At 36.1% G+C, this 6,307-nt stretch overlaps 1 pseudogene; it reads right to left on the reverse strand.

Annotated features, from left to right (window-relative positions):
• Window positions 1-4,763: 4,763 nt before the first annotated feature.
• LOC137728261 (F-box/LRR-repeat protein 10-like) lies at window positions 4,764-5,869 on the reverse strand (annotated as a pseudogene).
• Between the last annotated feature and the right edge of the window lie 438 nt (window positions 5,870-6,307).

Below are 6,307 nucleotides of genomic sequence, written 5' to 3' on the forward strand. Positions count from 1 at the left end.
GATGTCACAACTGATTGTATCTTTTACATAGTAAGGAAAGAAAGTTTGGTGAAGAGAAAGAATGTAATTTATTTACCATTACTCATTTATGTTCGGCGAGTAAATTTCCCTATCATCGATTATGTACATAACCATATAGTGCTCAACAGCTTGCATTATATATTAATATATAATGTTTGATCCACCATTTGCAATGAATTTTATGTACATATTTTATGACAGTTTAATACAGTGTGCGTCGGACGTGTAGAATAAAATTTTAACCGTGAAATGAATATTTGTGAAGTACATGGAGGTTGACCTATTATTGTCTGTAAAAGACAAAAACACCGTGTGTAGTACAAGTCTTTGGTTTAGGAGCACGTTGATCAAGTTAAGGGTGGTTATTTTAATAATCCAAGTTGATAAGCATGCAAATCGTGGATTAATTAGAGTTGAAATAGAATATTAATTCAATCAAATGACAAGGAAAATGATGTAATTGTTTGCTATATATCATGATATTATGGCGCCAACATGTTGATAATTTCAGTGTTTTCAGTAGCTGTTGCATGGAAATACATGTAACATGATTTGATGATTAGAATAAAAAATTAATTACGTTTTTAAATCAAGATAATATTGAAAAATTAAAAATATTATCTAGCCTAAGTAGGATTAGTTCGAGATTAAACAATCACGTTGGAGGAGGAAAACATGCATCGTACAACCAGGTGGCGTCTGGGGAAGACACATACAAGCTGCTAACCTGCAGGACCGGACAGGAGATTCGCATCCTCCATAGAAATAAAGCGCCCTCGGAAGTTCGGATTTGGTAGATCCAGCAGCGTGGAATGTGAAGTGTACTAAGGACGTGAAGCCACGTGGAGGGAGAGTTGGGCAAAGTGGAAAAGTGGCCCTTCAGTGCAACGAAAGGGCAAAAAGGAGGGAAATTTTGGATGAGGATCGAGTGGAGTGCCAGCGAAGCGGCAAGCGGTCGGCGAGGGAATAGAAGGTGGGAACTGGAAACAAGTAACGGTGCGAGACTTCTCCGAGTCCAAAGTCCAACACTCCAAGCCATGTTTTATAGGATAAATATATATAAAATCTTATCCAGATTTTCAGCCCTTTTTTTTTTTTTTGCAAGTTTGGTGGTTGTCTATAATATTTTGGTTGATTTGGAAGGTTTGATGTGGAGGGCAGAATGGGAAACGAAATGTAAATGTGCTTTCTTTGTTTCAAATAATAATAAATTACTGCTAGAGTCGGTTGTAAATGAGCTACAAACTATTAAGAATAAGATTTTATTGATCAGGTCGCATATTGTGTCGGTCATGGATGAACTATAAACTGTTAAGAATAAGATTATATTAATCAGGTCACATGTATATCAACGGTTATAATAAATCACGGTAAACGGCCTGGTGAAAATGTGGTAGAATATAATAGATAGACTACCTTAGGCTTCGACAAAAAATTAAAAAACAAATATAATAGAGTAGGTAAAACGATCATGCACGACTGATACTCGTCTAGCTTATAAACTAACTAGACTCATCAATGAGCAAGCAACAACATTCAAAGGAAAAAGGCATATACTTCTATATCTTGAGAATATTTCCCTAGTGTCTATCAATGACTATGATAGTATAACGCAATTATGCACTATCAATGTTAATATAATTTATAAACTAAACTCATTAATAAGACACATTACTATGTAATGAGGATATTCCCTAATCAAGTGATGGTTATTCTTCAAATCTAGTGTTTCACATCGTCCAACTAGCTTAGAATATTGAGCCCGCAGAATACAAAGTTTTGTTTCCAAACGAGTACATTAGTAACATTACCACTCGAAGCACCCACATTACCACATTAAATACAAAACCTCGAGTGCAATAACTACTACTTCACGGTACATACTGTTGTCCTATATATTGGATCTTAGTATTTGAGGCTCATGACCTAACCCATGATATATATAGGAGGAAAACTCTTATTTTATAAAGGGGATCCTTCACCCTCATTTAATGGGGGGGGCAAAGGATGACAAATATGGCAACAGAGCAAACCCTAGCCTCTATAGCCTTCATGTACATTGTAACCTTCATTGACATAATGAAACCGAATCAACACCAGTGTGGACGTAGTCCCAACTTAAGGTGAACAACAATGTATCTTCGTGTTCTTGTGCGTTTATGTGATTTATGGTCGGATTTATGTTGGTCCAAAATCAACCTAATTTTGTACATCAACATATACATTAACAATCCAAGCACCCATGCTATCTGACATTCGAATTTTTACTAGAGTCGAGCATTGAAGGAAACCATTAAAGTGTTGAGTGAGTAACTAAGAGAGCACTACAGGAAAAGCGAGCAATAATCACAAAAACATAGTAACTCTTGATTGGTATTGCTGGAGTAACAATAGTGTCATAATAAGAAAATAAAGTGATAAAATGCGGTGTCAATGATACACAGTTTTTGCATTTTACCACTTTTCTCTCGTTAATAATATTATTGTTACTCCAACAACAACCAAAAGTTACTATTTCTCCGTAGCCATTTCTCTCTTTTTCTTGGTAGGGTGTTTTCTCCATACAAAAGGGTTGAATAAATCAGGAACAAAAAAATAAAAAGGGGTTGGTTGGTGGTTCCAAAAATGTCCCTGAAGGAGCTGTCCAGCGTTAACCTAGCTAACGAGTTAAAAGATATGATCAAAACAACCATTGTACCTCACTGAGACATCTTGACTCGTATTCAAAGTATGAGTGCATTTCTAGGGCTTTTCTAGTATGCACGCTAAAATTGGTATTCGGGAGAATTCAAATAGTATATTCAAATCTATTGTTTATCAGGTAGGGATAGGCACGATTTGGTTTTGTTCGATTTTGAATGAAACCGATTTTTTTTTACGGTGCGGTTCGATGGGTTTTGGAGAGAATTTTACTTGTGACTGGAACACGGATGGTATAGGGTATACCACGTGTTTTTATACAAGTGGTGGAAAATTATATTTTTTAAGTTATTAACATTTTAACACACATATCCTATCATTTGTATAGTGACACGTGGTGTACAACTTTTTTGTTGAATGAGGAAATATTTCCTCTTGGTAGCAAACGCTTCCATCAATGATGATCAATTTATCCTTGCTACCCTCAATGCACGCACTCACATGGGTGCATAAAACATTTTTTGAATCATGGCGTACTATGCGCGATTTACATGTTTTAAATGCATTTATTAATATAGATGGAAATAAATAATAAATACATTTAATAAAAGCGGTCTTTTAACTAACCAAAGCAGCTAAATCCGTATTAATAAAAGCAATCTTTCAATTTTCATCTATATTTTATTGAATTTACATTAAGATTAGAAAAAATAATATTTAATAAACAACTGATTGCTAGCCCATTGTGAGGCTAAGCCCACTTCGTCCCCTTAGGGTAGATAACATCGTTTGTTTAAAAAATGAGCATTTGACAACTAATTGAATCACATTATTATGCGCATGTGAGAGACTTTTATGACTGGCACTATGCACCTCTTAAGTGTTTAAAAATTTAGAAATAATATTTAATAAACAAACGGTGCAAAAGGCATTTTTTGAATCACAGCGTGCTACGCCCCTTAGTGTAGAAATGTTTGAATTTTTCATCAGTAATGGTATTCCTATAGCTTTGAAGTGCCATCTCAGATTCTCATATCTTTGTGTTTGATTGTAGATGATTTCAAGACTTGGACGCATTCTTTTGCTTATTCTAGCCTATCATTCTCTCAAATGTACCAGCTGCGTGGCAACTAGTTTGGCTCTACTAGCACAAGCTCATGGTAGGAATAAAAAGAAAAAAAAAAAAAAAAAACCCTGGAAAAGATCAAAGTATCTCAAAGAAAAACCCTAAGATTCACAAGTGTTATTCCCATGCATTTATGTAGCTCAAAACACAATCAGTTAGAAGAATTTGTAGGTAGTGAGACTTGTTACCGAGAAGGGAAAAAAAGGGATCCGAAAAGTTTGAAATATCTACACAACTCTTGTCCAATGTACCTTTTACACAACATTTTCCCACACAAAATCTACACTCACTTTTTTTGCAAATTAAAGAAGCTACTTGACTACTAGTAGAAGAACATGTTACACTCATGTTTCTTGGTTTTATATGCCACTCAACTTTTTTGGTTTTATATGCCACAAAAATTAACGGGTCATTTGATATCTATTTTATTTTTACTTTTGGTTTTAATTTTTGTGTTAAAGAGACAAAACTACACCTGGGAAAAAATAAGAAAATAGAAGAGTGCAAGAAGGATTGTGGGAGAGGTATAAAATAAATGTATCAGTACAAATAATGATAACTACAAATAGTTTATGTTATTTCACTTTCAAGATTTTGTCTTCGTTCATTCTTCTTTATTTTTCTCTCCCTCACTCAAACCACCTTTCTTCATCCCTCATTTCCTTCATATGCTTTCTTCATATCTAAAGCACAATTGTAAAAACAAAAATAAAAATAATTATCAAACAAGCTCTAAAGTTTAAACCTTGGTGTAGATCATACAACACCAAGTAAAACACTAATCAATAAACCATGATACATTTTGGAAATGGTGTATTGTCCCGATGAATTCCTCTTCATCCCACTGCGTTTCAGGTTCAAATCCTCACCACTCCTCTTAATCGAGTTTAGAGTACTAATATCGTTCGCCATGAAAAACCATGATACATTCTATAGTTTCAACAGAAATACCGTTATAAACAATAACATGATGGAACTAAGTGTCCGATCCCTCCACTGCCTCTGCGTTCACCATACCTTCATCAGGATAGTCATCTTCTGCAAGCCACTGTTCAAGCTCGTCCATCTCATCAAAGTCGTGCATGTAAACATCATCGGGAGTATCACCTTGCTCAACTCCCAGGTCCTCACCATGGCACGATACATGCAAGAACGGTCTACTTGGAGCCAAAGCATCTACCATATATCTATTTACACTACCCGTAACTCCCAACCATCTCAGCCTTGGAAAATATGGTTTCTTCAACCACCGAAACGAAAGCGGGGTAATCCCACCACAATTAAACAAATCCAACAACCTTAAGAAGTTACCATGCCACCTCTCCTCGTCAACTTGCATAGATGCTAATGCCATTACTGCAGTGTCACCTATGAATGGCCATTGCCGCATGCGCAGTTCAAGTACGGAATCCTACTCTTTGCCAGTAATAAAACTGCATTATCGGAGAGATTAGGAAGATTGGACAAGTCTAATTTTTGCAACTCCAACTTGGAAGAGCCATCAAATAGAGCAGTGATACATTTAACCGTAAGTTTCTTGCATCCTCTAACAGACAATGAAATTAGTGAACTTATAACCACTGGTCTCAAATACAATAATCCCACATCACTAATATCAGAGCAATCTAGCAACAATGTCTTTACTTTTGGAAGAGTGCTTGTGGCTCGGAGGGATTCATCCCCGAGGTTTCTGCAATCTCTCAAATCCAAAACTTCCAGATCCTTGTTAGACACCAACCTAGTCACTGCATGGCTGGTTAAAAGAGTGCACCGTCTCAAGCTAACATGTGTTAAAGAAAGGGAAGTTGCAGAAATGTCATGAAAAACCAAATCGATTAATTGAGTCCCATGAGACACCCTAAGCTTATATAACTTGGAGCAAGAACGCAGGATCGTTTTGAAACCTGTCTGTAACACGACAGAAGCGACTTAGAAATATGATTTCCATGTTTTTGCACTTGTCAGCCAATAAGAGGAGCCAGGATCATTTACTCTTCTAAAATGGGTAATGACATGCTCCTGGCTCCTAACCAATGAGAGATGCTTCAACTTCCCATGCTGATTAATCAGTTGAACGCCAGAAAAGAATTATAGGTTACTATGCCTAGCATCATCTTTTTTTACTTCCTAAATTATGTGTTACTATGCCGGTGTACTTTTTTATGCACGAGAGTTCGATACTCATTTTATAACTTACATTAGTTTAAAATAGAATTTTGTTGGCCACTTAATTCTAGAGTTTAGTGATATTTTTCTTCCTTTGTAAGTGAGAGACCTTAGGTTCGGTTCTCGCCAAAGATGAATTTGAACAACATTATTGTTAGCCCATTGCGAGGCTTATCTCACTCTCACACCCCTTAGTATAGATAATATCATTTGTTCGCCACTTAGTACCACGGTCTAGTGGTATTCCTCTTCACTTCAAAGTGAGAAGTCTTATGATTCTCTCCAAAGGCGAATTTGAACCACATTATTGGAAGTCTATTATGAGACTAAGTCTGCTCCCTTCTCCCTTAATGT

The sequence above is a fragment of the Pyrus communis genome, chromosome 3 (assembly GCF_963583255.1).
Source record: "Pyrus communis chromosome 3, drPyrComm1.1, whole genome shotgun sequence".
Lineage (NCBI taxonomy): Eukaryota > Viridiplantae > Streptophyta > Magnoliopsida > Rosales > Rosaceae > Pyrus > Pyrus communis.